This window comes from Lissotriton vulgaris, chromosome 1_1 (genome assembly GCF_964263255.1).
Source record: "Lissotriton vulgaris chromosome 1_1, aLisVul1.2, whole genome shotgun sequence".
Lineage (NCBI taxonomy): Eukaryota > Metazoa > Chordata > Amphibia > Caudata > Salamandridae > Lissotriton > Lissotriton vulgaris.
The window spans coordinates 360,359,524-360,376,496 of NC_141685.1; positions in this window are offsets into that span (position 1 = coordinate 360,359,524).

The window sequence follows — 16,973 nt, forward strand, 5'->3', positions numbered from 1 at the left end:
CCAGGGTGAAACTCCGGGTTAACGAAGAGCGGTGTAAGGGGGGACGGGAATGTGGTCAGTTGGTAGGATATGTTTGTGTGGTCCCAAGAGTCCATTATCGTACTCGTGATGTATGAGGGATATAAGTTCGGAGGTCTATGGAACTTATTAAGAAAGGGCACCCCTTGCAATGGCCAGCCTGCTACTGCCTGATCTTGGAACAGCCGGTGCTTTTCAGATTCCAGACGGCTCCACTCCACTAGGTATCCGAGTTGAGTAGCGTGGAAGTAAAGCTGGATGTCGGGGACTCCCACCCCTCCTTTCTCAGGTGGCAAAGCTGCGATTTGGTGTCGGAAACGGGGCTTACGCCCATGCCCTATGAAGCGCGAGAGGTCCGCCTGTGTTTGCCGAAACCAGCCTCGGGGTGGTCGAACGGGGAGGGTCTGAAAGAGGTATAGAATTTGAGGGAGAATTTTCATCATAACAGCCGAAATGCGGCCTAGCCAGGATATCGTGCAGGTTTTCCATCTATTGAGTGCCGTAATGATACGCGCGCAAAGGCATTGGGGAAACTGGGAGTAAGAACAAGTTCCATGGGTAATGTCCGCCGTCCCAGATGAGCCAGGAGGTCGTCTTAATGGGGTTCACAGTGTGACCAGTTGAGGGGCTCTTGCTCCCCTTGCCGTCACTCCACCTCAGGAACCATGTCCGACCGTACATAGCTGCTGTCAGTCCGGTAGTTGTCTAGCCTGTTTCAGCCAGGGCTTCCGAGGCTAAGGCTAGGGCATCCTGCTGATCCTATGCAATGTCCGCCTCAGTCATCTCTGGCGTTGCCACCTGAGGGTGTTATCTCGGGTCCCGAGGCGGTGCTTTGATCATCATCTTCAGTGGGGACTGCCAAGCCCAAGAGGCGGCAAGATTCAATGAGGGAGCGCATCTGGTGCAGTTTATCGTTGAATCGGAATATCAGGCGGAATGGGTGTCCCCATGAAAACGGGATACCCTGTTGACGGCGCTGCAGGGTAATCAGGGCTAGGTCCCGATAGAGCACCGGAGCGTGCCTGCTATAGGATGAAGAGTCCTAGCCTTCCATAGGACGGCCTCCTTGGTCTTAAAGTCTTGAAGGCATACTAAGATGTCTGCCGGGGGTGCATTAGGGGCATGTGGGGGGTCCACTCGGTGTCACCTATCAAGGACTATGTCCGTGCTTTCGGGGACTCCTAAAATATGCCAGAATAGGCCCATCCAGAATGCCAAGAGGCCCTTGTTGTCATCAGTGGTTTTAACTCCTCGGATTCTGATGTTGTGTCTATGTGATCTGTTTTCCAAGTCTTCGAGGTGCACTTGAGGGTCCAGATGTTGGTCCTGGAGGCGGAGGATTTCTTGCTGCATCATGGTCACCTCCGTTGTCGTAGTGTTGTTTCTGCCTTCCAGTGTAGCCACCCGTTCTCCCACCTCGTCAACATCCTTGCGGATCTCCTTTATTTCGTCAGTCAGGTCCTTTTACACATTCTGGATGTCTGCCCGCAGGGTGTTAAAGAGGGATTCTAGGAAATCCTTAGTTATGGGTTCCCCCTACGTTCCAGGGGATTGTTGCTGGGAGGCCATTTTGGGTACGACAGTTTTCGCACTGTGAACAGAGAGAGCTCTAGCAAAGATGTCCGTCATGGCTTTCATTTTACTTGTTCTGGATGAGGACATACTTGACCACGCCACCAGTCATGTGCACTGCTGAAAGCACTTTATGCTCCTCGAGGATTGCTAGTTCCTTTCCGCAACTGCGTTGGGTCCGATTACCACTGCTCTGGCATCTGGATCCCAGAAGGTTCTCATCGACCTCTGCCGGGGCCCACTGCTGCCCACAGGCGGTTCTGCGAGGTTTGCCTGCTCTGGGTGTGTGGCCGGACCCACATGGTCGCTGCTCTGCTGCCGCCACAAGAGGCAGTCGCCTCTACAAATGGCCTCGATGAGGCGCAGGCGGAGTGCTCCGTTATGATAGTCAAGTCCCTCGTGCAGCCCTCCAGCCTCATGCTGCCCAGTCCAGAGGAGTCCGCCACACTCGGTGCCTACCACAGGTCTACTGGCAGGAGGTCTGCACAACAGTTTGAGGCATTGACTACCGCTTCAGAAGCTTGCTGTGTCACAGTCCCAAATGCTGGTCGGAGCCCCTATGTAATCCACAACGGTCTAATCACTCCACTGTTCACAGGGGCGAATGCTGGGGCTGGGGGGGGGGGGAAGTCTCCGCACCGGGGTAGGGCAGAAGGGCATCCCGCAACCGGTTGCCGCTATTATGTTTACTCCCAAGCCACTCAAGGATCACAATCCTACGATATGGACCGCCGGCTCCCTTCTGTGGTTGAGAGCAAGCAATCCGCGTATGCTCCATTGCACCTAGCGCGCCGGGGAGTATGGCGGCCAGTTAGTTCCAAGGCGGGCCCGGAGCAAGCCACAGCAACCGGGAAGACTAGAGGTGTGCCACTGTCACGTCGACCCCCGGCCACTTCAGAGGCTCAACCCACGTCCACTCCGTAACTCAGCAGTTCACGGGGGAATGGTGGCTATGTAGGTCCAGCGGGCCGGGGGCAGGCCACAGAAATAGGGGGGGGTTAGATGTGCATCCCGCACCTCACCGCCACCCCCTCCGCCACTCCAGAGATTCAATCTTCAGTATGGGCTCCCGGCTCGCTGCTTTGGATGGGTGCAGAGGTTCTGTTGCAGCACAGTGTCTCGGGTGGCGCACGCTGCTGTCAGCTTCCCACCGGTCCCTGGCCTTCACCAAGCCCCAGGGAGGTCCACTGGTTTTAGCCCTCCGTGTGTACAGGTGTTAATAGTCGCCGCCAGTAGTCGCGGATCAGCATCTCAGTCTATGGCTCAAGAGGGGGAAGCTCACCTCCATCCATGCCGGGCAAAGTGGATCCGCACCTCTCCGTAGGTTGCCGGGGCTCGTGGACGTCTTCGCCCCCGCAGCGTCGAGGCAGAGTCACCTCCGGTAAGTGTTCCCTGACAGCTTTGAGAGAGGCGGCCAGCTGGTGCAAGGCGTTGGAGCGCGACCCGCGTATCTTCCAGGTCGCACGGAGTAGATCTCTGAGTCAGGAGCCTGCCTCGGCAACCCCAGTCAGGGGCTGCCACTTATGCAAGCCCGCTGCCGCAACGTGTTGTGCACCTGGAGGCCGCGCTCCTCACCGGCCGCTCTCACCCGGGCAAGGTCGAGGGGTTCCGGGAGCGTCTCAGGACAATGAGAGAAGCAGGATGAGGCTATATTCGGTGGACGGCGAGAAGGAGCTCCGATCTATGTGTCCTACCTCACCGCCATCTTGGCCACACCCCCCCAGCAGACCTTTATGACAGGCTAAAAGGAATAGGAGATTGCAAAGCCAGTGACCGGAGGGCGACAACCTTTTCTCTGCACAGCTGATTTAACCGCTCAAGGGGAGGATTTGGAGTGTGGACCTCCCCGTGTAGGGGTATATATACCCTAGGGGATTTGAACTCTCGTTTTAATTGAGAGTGCGGAGAACATTACAGATATTGTGTACCCTTGCCCTGAAGAGGCCAAAAGAAATTGTGGGCTAAAACTCTACCGCGTCCACAGATATATGAGGAGTCCAATGATTATGGATTTGCCATGAGAGTATCAAAACATAGGTTTTGGAGTCAAGTAGTTTTATCGAGACAGAAAATAACTCCTCAGATAAACCCTTCTGGCATTTTCCAAATTGGTGGCTATAATAGAGGCAGAAAAGACATTTATAGAAATGAAACACATAATAATAATTTTTAATCTTTTTATGTACACACCAAACAATGTTTATGATCTGTATATGAAAAAAAGATGGTTATCGCTCCTCTTTTTTACACATTTTCATAGTTCACTTTATTTGTTTCGGCAATTGCTTCGGTTATATATGCAGAATGTTGAACATTTGATAAGAGCATATCGACAAGGACATCTTTTTGCTAGCACAAGGTTTGCAAGTACATACACATGTAAGTTCTGTGGGTATAGGCTTTAGAAATTTTGTAGGTTTTAGCACCTTAACAATATCTTCCCAATCAAATTTGCATGGATCTTTCTTTACACAAGCAAGATCCAAAACATTAACACATCTTCTGATCAAGTAGAATACTTTTAATGTGTCCACGCATAGAATATGACGTTGATGGAAGGTCCCTTAGCAGGACTGATCTCTTGAACTCACTGTATCGAAGACTGTCAAATGAGTAATAGTCAAGCCTCATTTTCCACACACGTACAAGGTATTTTTCTACATCTTTAAATTCACATTCTCTTCTGTCCCAGAAAATCCTTGCAGCACAGGTTCAGCAATTAAAGCTCCAAGCGTTGTTCCAATTTTACTCATTGTATCATCACCGATAAAAATATGTGCCTTGATAAGAACACTGGGCATCTCTGGGTCAAGTTTCTTGTACAGAATATGAAGTGGGCTTTAGTGTCTTTTCTCGCCTGTTCCTTAATGTATCCATTACTCTGACAATCCTTGACTTATGAACAGTGCAGCAAATCTAAGTAGCACAATATTAACATCTGTGTCATTTAACAGTACAATGACTTAATTGGAACCATTTCAGACAGCCCACTCAAAATATGCCACAACACAAAGGTCATCTTCCTCCAATTTGCTGTTAATTTATCAAGTTGCACAGGCATAGGTATTGAATTTTTTGATGCAGGCAATATCAAATGTTCCACTTACAGACGTTCATCTGCTTAGCTGATGACTGTCAAGGACAATGTGTAGTTCTTGCAAGGTGCACACTGACTTTGATATCTGTAAAACAGTCTGCAAGACTTCTCCAAAGTTTTGCATGAATGAAATCTTCACCATTTACAATTGTGACATATAGTCCACAGCAACAGCAGTTTTCATTGAGGATACCTTTTTAAATCAGAATTATTCAGGTGAAAGTTTTTTTTCAAGCGCTTATACAAGTTTGTGCTTTGCGTTTCATTGCAGCATCTTCATCAAAAAATGCGTTTGTTAGAAGAAGATCATGCGAAAGAAGAACCTCGTTAAATTCAACCCTCTATTTTACTAAATCCATCTCTCTATGGTCTTGCAAAAGTGTTTTTTTTGTAAACTGTTTTGTCGTGGCTGGTTGGACGAAACTCTTACCATTGCAACTGAAAAGTGCAAGTTTATCTTTAGTGATTATGTCAAACAGCTTTTTCTCTTTCAATACAAATCTCTCCTGCTTCACTTCTGCATATAGTTTTGATCTATGTTCCAGGACATCTAGTATACGCGTTTTTATATAGTTGTCCACATATTGTTTGGTATCAAAGTTGTGTGGTCACACGGGCTCAGTCCTTTCAAAGGGGTTTAATTGCTGCTGCATGAAATGAAGAAGGCTGTCAACATGTTTATTAAAATGTTCCCCTCTCTTTCCCCGCATGCGCATCGAGCAAGCGAGAGTATTGCGACTTATCCACTCTTTATCTACACTGCAAGGAATCGTGGCGATTCCTTGCAGTGCCCGTGACTTTTAAGGTCAATGCGCATGCGCATTGAGCTTATGCGCATGCGCATTGACCTTAAAAGCGCGTGCGCGTGCACGTCCGTCTTTGTTTACCCGCTCCGCCCCCTCCCGCCGTGTCGCATTTCTCCTCCCCCTCCCCTCTCTTCCTTCCGTCTAACACCGTCTAACTTCCTTCCGTGTAACATCGCCGCAACGGTCACATCACTCGTCTTTCCTAACACTAAGGCTAACCCTCCGTCCTCCAAGCCCACCCCCCCCTCCCCCGGTAAGACTCCACGCGGTTTGCGTCCCTCGTGCAGCTCACCCGCTCCGCCCCCTCCCCTTCCCGCCGTGTCGCAGCCTACAGCAAGACTACGTCTCAGTCCGCCGCGAGCCATGCTCATCTACCGGGCTGCAGGCACACTGATCCTGCCAGTCATTCCCACAGGCCGGTCGCAGCTCCCTCGGTGCCGCCCGTCCTCCAGATGCAGAGCACAGCGTCACAGGCGCTGACCGGCTCCACAGTGTGCCCGCCTGCACAGGAGCAGCTCACAGCCAGCGGCCTCCCACATCCTCTGCAGGGCGGTCCTTGCCGCTTCCATCTAGGCCGCGGGACAACGCCTGCTTCACATGTACGGTGGCAAGCCTATTTTGTGTGCTCAATCCCCTACGAAGCACAGGTCAGCTTCTCTAAATTCTAATTATTTTGTTTACTTTGATACTCGTAGAATACTTGATAAATATTTCTCTGGTAGACTCTGGTAAACTCTAGAAGATATTCTGTTCAACTGCGCATGAGCTCAAATCTTGCGACGCGTTTTTCTTATTTCCCTATCGAAACGCGACGTGAAGGAACACCTCCTATTCCTCAAAATGTTCAGTCTAGAAGATATTCTGTTCAACTGCGCATGAGCTCAAATCTTGCGACGCGTTTTTCTTATTTCCCTATCGAAACGCGACGTGAAGGAACACCTCCTATTCCTCAAAATGTTCAGGTGAAGTGCGCAGCTCTCAGCGCGCCTCACCGGTATCACATGAATCTTCCAATTGGGCTAGAACGCTGACCTGTTTTCTGTTATGGAACACTTTGCCGCCATGTTGGAATCCACCCTGCACCCAATGCTGTTTACAAAGTTTTGACAACGCAGCTACCACCATTCCTCTCTTTTCCTTCTGGACATTTTTCTTAGTATAAGACCTTTTAGCGGGGGACCTCAATCCCCTACGAAGCACAGGTCAGCTTCTCTAAATTCTAATTATTTTGTTTACCGCAGCATATTGCTGTTCATTAGGTGGCAGCCAAAGGAGCTTGCCTAGAGCGCAGCCATCTTCGCGCAAGGCTAGCTCCATCCCTCTGTGCCCGCATATTTACAATAAAATACAAAATAGCCCTTCCCTGCCCTCCGTTTTGTTTCAGCCCTTCCCTGCCCTCAGTGTTGCTTCAGCGCTTCCCTGCCCTCCCTGTTGCTTCCGCCCTTCCCTGCCCTCCCTGTTTCCGCTCTTCCCTGCCCTCCCTGTTGCTTCCGCCCTTCCCTGCCCTCCCGGTTGCTTCCGCCCTTCCCTGCCCTCCGTGCTGCTTCCGCACTCCCCCTCACCCTCACTCACCCTCAACCCCTCACCCTCACTCACCCTCAACCCCTCACTCACCCTCACTCACCCTCAACCCCTCACCCTCAACCCCTCACTCACCCTCACCCTCACTCACCCTCACCCTCACTCACCCTCAACCCCTCACCCTCACTCATCCTCACTCACCCTCAACCCCTCATCCTCACTCACCCTCAACCCCTCATCCTCACTCACCCTCAACCCCTCACCCTCACTCACCCTCAACCCCTCACCCTAACTCACCCTCACCCTCACTCACCCTCAACCCCTCACTCACCCTCACTCACCCTCAACCCCTCAACATCAACCCCTCACTCACCCTCACCCTCACTCACCCTCACTCACCCTCACCCTCCCTCACTCACCCTCACCCACCCTCACCCTCACTCACTCTCACTCACCCTCACTCACTCTCACTCACCCTCACTCACCCTCACTCTCACTCACCCTCACTCTCACTCACCCTCACTCTCACTCACCCTCACTCTCACTCACCCTCACTCTCACTCTCACTCACCCTCACTCTCACTCACCCTCACTCTCACTCTCACTCTCACTCACCCTCACTCTCACTCACCCTCACTCTCACTCACCCTCACTCTCACTCACCCTCACTCTCACTCACCCTCACTCACCCTCACTCTCACTCACCCTCACCCTCACTCACCCTCACCCACTCACCCTCACTCACCCTCACTCACTCTCACTCACCCTCACTCACCCTCACTCACCCTCACTCTCACTCACCCTCACTCTCACTCACCCTCACTCACACTCACCCACCCTCACTCACCCTCACTCACCTTCACCCTCACTCACCTTCACCCTCACTCACCCTCAACCCCTCACCCTCACTCACCCCCACTCACCCTCAACCCCTCACCCTCAACCCCTCACCCTCCCTCACCCTCACTCACCCTCAACCCCTCACCCTCACTCACCCTCACTCACCCTCAACCCCTCACCCTCAATCCCTCACCCACACTCACCCACACTCACCCCCACTCACCCTCACTCACACTCACACTCACCCACCCTCACTCACCCTCACCCTCACTCACCCTCACTCACCCTCACCCTCACTCACCCTCACTCACCCTCACCCTCACTCACCCTCAACCCCTCACCCTCACTCACCCTCAACCCCTCACCCACCCTCAACCCCTCACCCTCACTCACCCTCAACCCCTCACCCTCAACCCCTCACTCACCCTCACTCACCCTCACCCTCAACCCCTCAGCCTCACCCTCACTCACCCTCAACTCCTCACCCTCACTCACCCTCAACCTCATGCTAAAGATTTACAAAAAAACCCATAAACAATTCTAAAAGCACTAACTCTAATGCTGCGAGACCTATTGCATTTCTAATGCTTGTTTTGTTCTGAACTCAAGAACTTTAGTTTTCAACAGTTTTGCTTTGCTGATATTGAACAATGATGTAATAAATGTTAAGACAACATCAGGCATTCTTGTTGACTCCCATCATTTGGGAAGCTCTGGGGCATCACAAAAGTTGTCATTATGTAAAAAGTCTAAATCTATCAGGATGTTTCTTAAAATGGTTCCTGCTGATTTTACTACATCCTGTTATCTTATTTTGCTAGCAAGAACTTCAGGAGTTAAATCAGCTGCGAACACTATAAGTGGCTTATTATTTTTGTTAGATTGACAAAAATGGATTCTGTGATTGTACATTGTCACCAGAAAATTCTTAATTTCATTATTATGGATCAGTATAGTTTCATCAATTTTGACCATTATTTCTCCACTCTCACTGAGTGTGAACCCGTAGCCAACACTCAAGAGTGGCTTTAAAACGTAATTTTTTTTTCAGAGAGTGCAAACTTAACTGAAGCCTGGCGGTTATGTTGCTGCTAGGAGCTCATTGTGCTTCCACATTTTCAAATGTGTACGTACCTGCAGTTCAGGTGGGAATACAAATCAGCTCCAAATACATTCACCTCACTGTTTAGACCAGCTACTCGGCTGAAAGCTTCATCTTAGAAGAAACTAGCTGCAGATAAACACATGTTTGTGCTTTGAGACTCACATACCCTGTACTTTGTTCTTTCATCAATTCCTTTGACCCTTGTTCTGGCCAAACCACAGATAACACATTGAAGATCTTCTGTTTTCTGATCAGTTGTTGGAGGTGGATGAGGGGTAACCAGAGATCTTCTAAGTGGATGTGATTCACTGGTTTGTACTATTTTTTGATGATGTTTTTTTCCAGGCATTTTTGCTTTGTATATGACTTGTAGCACTTGTTGTTACAGTGATACAATATTTGATCCTCTTCACCCATCAGTTTATTTCTTTAGTGAACTTCATCATGCCAAATTTCAGTAGCATTTCGAACTCTCTTCTGTCCTGCCGCAGTTGATGGTAGCTTTTCTTTCGGTTTACTTTGGCATATGACATATTTTTCTTTTGTTGAGGGAATGTTCAGATTTTGTAGTTAGCAACACTCTGTCAGGAGGTAAAGATCCTCTGTTACCACCTGCTTCGCTTAAGTTTACGAATTTGAATCAACGGACAACCTGAGACAAAAACAATGTTAAAATAAATTGACAATATAATGGCTAAAACACATCATTATAGAGCCGCCATTTTGGAAAATGACGGAAGGGTTGCTCTGAAGAGTTACTTTCTGCCTCTATAAGACTTCTTTACCTCAAAACCTATGCTTTGACACTAAAATGAAGTATAGAGGTCTCATGGTTCCAGAAATATTACATCATCACTGCAACACATCTGCGATTTTTAAAAATGTCATCCAGAAAAAATTGTCCCAGATTAGCAATTTCTACCCAAGCTAAATTACTTCTCTATTGATACAAAAAAAACGAAAATCTCTGGACAACGCTTTTTTTTTACGGAGGTATATCTAGGGGCCAGAACTACATTGGGGCAGAGGATACACTGGTCATGCAGAAAACAAGAGAAATCCAGTAGATTGAGTGGCAAGTGGCTGCTTTTAGCATTGGGTGGGTTGTTGTCAGCCCTAAAACAGTCATGAGAGACTGGCACACAATTTTTATATATGCATATCTTCTGAGGTGCCGACATCGAATATGATTTTCTCATCAGAAATACAGGCATACAGCATGGCTTTTAGCCAATGTATTGGGTAAATTGCTGTAAAATAAAATGTTTGACTAGATTTAAAAAATAGAATTTCAGGACTAGAAACTGCCCCTAAATCTACCAAGTGGGCCAGCTTGCTCAGTGCAATTTGGGGCTGGTAATAAAACATTTTCCAGGCTACTTTTAGAAGCCCCATCCAGCTGTTGCAGCCTCCCATTAAGAACACAACTCAACGTTGCTTGGGCAGCACCTGAATTCGACAACCTCCAGCAAAACAAAAACAGTGTTGGGTTCGCCTAGCCCTCTCTGATCACATGCAGGTACTTTCCCCACCCTTTGAGAGAGGCTTGAGGGCCCCATGTGAATGCTGGAGTCTGCTGTGCCAGTGACTCTTGAAGGCAGCTGCCGTTGTGTGCTGGTGGTCCCTGACCTGGCTTTGTCAGTCTCCTGGGTCCACCAACCAGGAAACCACTGTTCATAACTTCACTTCACTGTGAGGAGGCCCTTTGAGGTAAATAGGATCCTCACATTCTTCTTGCAAAATCACTCTAAGAGAGTATGAATATTAGCGCACTGCTCTTGTGGTCTGCCATTGTATTTCTCTGGGGGGATGTCCTTTTGCAAACATGGGCTGTAACTGGGTATGTCAGGGAAAGTATAGTTTCTGTGGGGTTTTCATGGGGTGCACTGCAATGCAGTTGGGGATACTCTTGAATAATGGCAAATTATTCTAGGCACTAAAAAGCAGCACAAGCAACCTTTGTCCCTTACTGGGATGTCAGACTTGCTTCACCCAATATCTGAAAAATCTCCTTTTACCGGTGCATATTTAATGCAAGTGTCATATTTGTACCATGAAAAGAAGTTAGCCTATTTTCTTCAGCTCATGTTACTAGGAGCAAGAGCATCACAATGCTGATCGACCCTTGAAAAGAGTTAAGGTAATGACTCTGGGCAACGTAGTAGGACTCTTTCACACTAACAGAATCTCTTGTTTAATTTCAGACCATTTGGGCACCTTTCATCAGTCCCAAGACAAGCTTGACTCATCCAAGTTTTAAACGATGGGGCCTAATTCACAAAGGTAAATCTCTGAGAGGAAATGTTCACCTATGCACATTTACGTATAAGCTTAGGCATAAATTTAGCACCTAAATGCAAGTCCCTGAACTTGGGTGAAGGATTATTCCCATTAAGAACTGTAAATGGGGTGGGGGTCCCGCAAACCCTAAATTGTGACTGTAAAATTCTACTAACAACGTTACCAGTGTGTGTTTTAGGGGTAAATCCACCAAATGTACTTCTAAATAGCATAGGCAGAGATCTCTGCTATGTTGATGTAGAACTAGGAATTTGAACTGATATTCCATTGGCACAGGCGGAACCATAGTGAATGGCTGGAGAAACTGCTTTGACAACATATGCAAACTGTTTGGCACTGACTATCAGAAGTGCCTAATCATTCTAGTGTTCAATGCAATTCTGAGAAGCCTTGTTGCCATATAAGAGAGTCTCTCACAAAACCAGTTCAGTGTTCTAGAGGGGTGACTAAGTGATTTGACTCAGCTTGCTAAATATCCAATAGGAAGCTTGGGAAAGCACTTGAGGTTAGGCCCAGGGACCTGCCAGAGGTATCAGGTGCCAGTCCTTTCTAAAAGCAACAGATTAAAAGAAGGAGGAATGAGCCTACTATAGCTGCTAACCTAAAAGCCTCAAGGCTTTCTAGTCCTCATTAAAGAAGTGTAAAGAAGAGAGGATGCATGAAAAGGAATTAAGGTTCCCATATGAACACCAATGACTGTGTAAAGCATTTTACTAGCATCTATCTGCCTCCCAGCAATGATTACATATGAGAGCCCATTTTAAGTTAGCATATTCATAGAAGAAATTTGGGAGGCTATCCACAATAGCCCTAGCTCTAAATGTCCCAGCCAGATTGGGTACCAATTTATTTAATGTAATGTAATCTGGAGCTTTGGCTCCTCTCCTTACTATAGCCTTATAGCCCGCCGTAGCGGGCTATACCGGCTATTAAAGGCCCTCTCCAGCGAGGGCCTTTAACAAGGGAGAGGGACTTTAATAGCCGGTATTGCCCAGCTACGAAGGGCTATAAGGCTATTAGAACATTCTGCCACTAGAGGGCAGAATGTTCTAACAAATAAAACAAAGGCTAAGGGTGCGCAGGGGATTCTAAATCCCCTCAGGCTCCCTGAAGCCTTTTTTCACAGCCAGAGCTGTGAACAAAAAACATTAGAATGTTGGAGCTCAAGGCTTATATCAGCCATTATAAGCCCGGAGCACTCCATTGTTTTCAATGGAGCTACCAACATTCCAATGTTCTAATATAGCCTTATAGCCAACCGTAGAGGGCTATACTAGCTATTAAAGGCCCTCTCCAGCGTTAAAGGCCCCGAGCCGAAGGCGAGGGCCTTTAACAAGGGAGAGGGACTTTAATAGCGGTATATCCCATCTACAAAGGGCTATAAGACTATTAGAACATTCTGTCACTAGAGGACAGAATGTTCTAACATAAAAAACAAAGCCTTTTGGGACCGTGAGGGGCATGGAATCCCCTCAGGTTCCCTGAAGCCTTTGTTCACAGCCAGAGCTGTGAACAAAGATACATTGGAATGTTGGAGCTCCAGGCTTATACCAGCCATTATAAGCCCAGAGCACTCCATTGTTTTCAATGGAGCTCCCAACATTCCAATGTTCTAATAACCTTTAACACCTTAGCTGCTTTGGAACGTCCAGCTCCAGTGCTAAACGTTCCATTGCGCAGGTGCAGTTGGAACGTCCAACGGCCGACGACAGCACTCCCGAGGTAGTGGTGCCGTCGGCCGCTGGACGGGCGCAGCGCTTAAGGGGTTAATAACCTGGCTCCAAGTAATTTACCAAGGTCCTGGTCAATAACAATGTTCCAATATTTAAGTGAAAAGGGTAGTGGGTCGGAGCCAAGATGCTGCTGCCATATTTTCCTGATTCATACTACAGTAAATAGTAGAACATTGGAATGTTGGGAGCTCCATTGGAAACAATGGAGTGCTTCGGGCTTATAATAACTGATATAAGCCTTGAGCTCCAACATTCCAATGTTTTTTGTTCACAGCTCTGGCTGTGAATAAAGGCTAAAGGGAGCCTAAGGGGATTCCAATCCCCTCACGCTCCTATAAGGCTTTGTTTTTTTTTGTTAGAACATTCTGCCCTCTAGCGGCAGAATGTTCTACTAGCTTTATAGCCCTTCGTAGCTGGGCTATACCGGCTATTAAAGTCCCTCTCCCTTGTTAAAGGCACGCGCCTTTAACAATGCGAAGATAATTCATACTTCAGCCTTTTTGGACTTATCCAATGCTATTGATATTGTGACCGGTACAAAACTATGGCGTATGCTGCTTGGTTTCGGCTGGAAGTGCCCCTAGTCCATTTTTTGCACCCATTCCATGAGACTTTGGAGGCCAGGGTACGTTTTGGCACCAATGTGGAACTTACTGAATTTTTAAAGCTGAGGCATGGCGTCTGTCAAGGTTGTGTGATGGCTCCGCTGTTTTACATAATAATAATTTAAGCCGCTTTTTATTGAGCAGCACTAAGGATGTCTCTAAGATAGCCAATGAGGCTACCCCAGTACTATTCTACACAACCGCCGTGGTTTTGGTGGCATGCACCCCAATGCTCTGGGTAGGTCATTAGACTTTTTTGTGGATTTTATGAGTAAGTTAGAGCTGAACACTAATATCAGTAAGTCCCATATTATCACATGCAGTCCCAACAAACGTAGGGTCTCCTCTATAGCATGCAGGTAGAGAGCTTAGGTAGTGTGCATAGTTTCCCATACCTGGGTGTAACGTTTCGAATGACAGAGACCTGGGGTTCACATGTTTCAGTCAGAGATGTTATGCTTTCCGGGGCGACAGGAGTGCTCCTGAGCTTTCCTTGGCCAACATGGCACAAGGCCCTGTCACCACATATTTCTGTTGACAAGTCCCAATGCACCTGATCACTTTGTTATGGCGCAAGAGTAAGGGGTATGCAAACGTTAATCACTTACAGATAGAGTTGAGAGAAAATTTATATAGTGCTACTTTGTCCTTAGGCGTCAAGGCGCTGAGGATGGAAAAAAAGCAGCTGTGTGAGGGGAGAGCGGGGAGGCTGGTTAATGGTAGGCCTCCCTAAAAAGCCAGGTCTTCAGAGCCTTTCGGAAAAGAGAGTGAGAGGTGAGTTCCTTGATCTCAGCCGGAAGAGTATTCCAAATTTTAGGAGCACGGGAGCTGAAGGCTCTGTAGCCCCATCTGACTTTGTTGGTTTTAGGAACAGACAAAAGATATTTGTTGGCTGAGCGAAGTGTCCTGCCAGGGACATAAGGGGTCACCAGGGGTTTAATGTCATCAGAGCCAAGCCCGTGCAATGCACGATGGGTGAGACACAGGACCTTAAACTCTATTCTGGCTTGGATGGGAAGCCAGTGAAGGTCCTTCCTGATAGAGGTGCCTGAGGCGAGCCTCGAGGCATCAGCAACAAAACGAGCTGCTGCGTTTTGTACTGTTTGTAGACGCTGTATCTGCGATTTATTAATTCCAAGGTACAGCGCGTTACAGTAATCTAACCTTGAGGAAATTAGGGCCACCGTAACCTGTTTACGGGCATCGGTGGAAAGATAGCGTACTAATTTCCTCAAGGTTCTAAGGACCCCACAGCAGGTAGAGGTTGTCCTGCTAACTTGTTTTTCGAAGGAGAGCTTGGTGTCAAAAATAACACCCAAGTTCCGAGCGGACTGGGAGGGCGAAGGACAGGCTCCAAGGGCGGGAGGCCACCAGGCCATTGACCAAATCTCCTCCTTGCCTCCGAAGATCAGCACCTCCGTTTTTTCCCCATTCAGTTTGAGGGAATTCCTCACCATCCAATTTGCAACCGCTTCCATGCAGTTCTTGAACTTTCGGGCTGTAATATCAGCAGTTTGGGAAAGAAAGACCATAATCTGGGTGTCATCAGCGTAGGAGAGAACTTCCAGCCCAAAAGATCTTACAAGCCTGGCAAGGGGTGTAACATAAATGTTGAAGAGCGTGGGGCTCAGGGACGAGCCCTGAGGCACCCCGCACTGCACAGGTTTGGCTGGGGAAAGAAAGTCACCCAGCTTGACCCTCTGTCCACGGCCATCCAGGAAAGATTTCAGCAGGCTAAGTGCCGGTCCGTCCACTCCTATCTCCTTGAGACGTTCGACTAAGATGGAGGGGGATAGGGTGTCGAATGCGGCAGTGAGGTCGAGCAGCACCAGAAGAGTAGTCTGGCCACTGTCGACCTTGGCACGGATGTTATTGGTGACGACTGTCAGGGCGGACTTGGTACTATGGGACCTGCGAAAGCCGTGCTGAGAGGAGTCAAGAAGGCTGCAGAACCGTATCTGCAGACAAATGCTGAATCTGCCTCCATCTAGCTCACATCACTGTTGCCATGGTGTGTTATGCCCACTGTCACTTGAAGACAGTATCAGCTGGTGGAAAACATGGCGGCCGGCTAGTTGCGGGCTGCGGGTGCTGTTCGTGACGGGCGGCGCATAGGAGACTGTGCAGGTGTACCGTATGGCGTTTTGAAGCCGGCGGGAGGTGGAAAGTTTCGAGTTTTGACTTCTTTTGCATGTCCCCTGTATCCAGCATGATTGCATTGTGATTTCCCCAGCAGTTAGTAACCATCAAGCTGCCGCGGGCGGCATATGGCGTATGAGGTGCTCAGCTGATCGAGGCTCAGAGTTACGGGAGGAGGCGGAGCTGGAGCCAGCAGCAAAAGCCGAGCTCAGTTGGGACAGAGCGGCGCTTGGGGTCGGTAAGGGCCGCCGGGCTGCAGCTAGAATGCACTTCCAAGGAAGAGGCCGGGGGAGTGACAGGCAGGTCGGCAGGCAGGACTGAACAAACAAACAATTTTCCCCGTAAACGGTGGTAAAGGTACCCCTTCCTTATGGTTGTAATAAGAAGCAATCCCAAAATATTTCTCCTTCTGGGTTAAAGAATAGCACCTCTGAGGGAGTTAAGGTGTTACAGCTCTGTAGTAAAGTAGTTGCGGGGGACTGTGTTGAGGGGTGTAACGTGGGTTTGGAAATTGGGGTACCAAGAGGCTTAAGTGGGACCTCTAGGTACGCGTTAAGGAGGGCACGCAGGGAGTCACAAAAGATTCATTTCTAACCAGATTGGTGCTCCTGCCCCCAGAAATAAAGAGGTGTCTGAGATTAAGGCCAAAAGCAGGCTCATTGTTAAAACCAGCGATAATAGTAAAATTAGCAAGAATTTGGGAAAGATGGCTCTATTAGAGCAAAAGATCAAGGTTACCCCCTCACTCAAGTAATTTTTTAAGGTTTTACCGAAGACTTTGATTTTGAAGGGGGAAATTCCTACCAAATCAGTGGGCTCATCGAAATCTCCAAAAGCTAGACAAGGTAACCTGGGCGGGGAGTCTACTCTGGCTGTTGATGGGAACGGTCTGGGAGAGGTACCCGACATAGATTCAGTTGATTGGTCTATTCACTTAAGTCCTAACCCCTTCCAAGTCCTATCACTGGAGATGGAGGATGTTGTCGGAGCTTCAAAAGTTCAGAATGAGGTGAATTTAACTGTATTGCAACAGGTTCTGTCCCCCGAAGTAAGTGATCCTGGGCTCAGTACTGTCCCCTCAGGGAGTCCAAGCACACTGGGTGCAGAGGGAATGCAGCCAGATCAGGGGATCCAGCTGGCAGCGACAGAAGTGGAACAAGAGAGTAGTGACGTGTCTGGTTTTTTTTTTGCTCAAAAAATTAAATTCGGAGATGCATAAAAGATTTGAGATCTCTG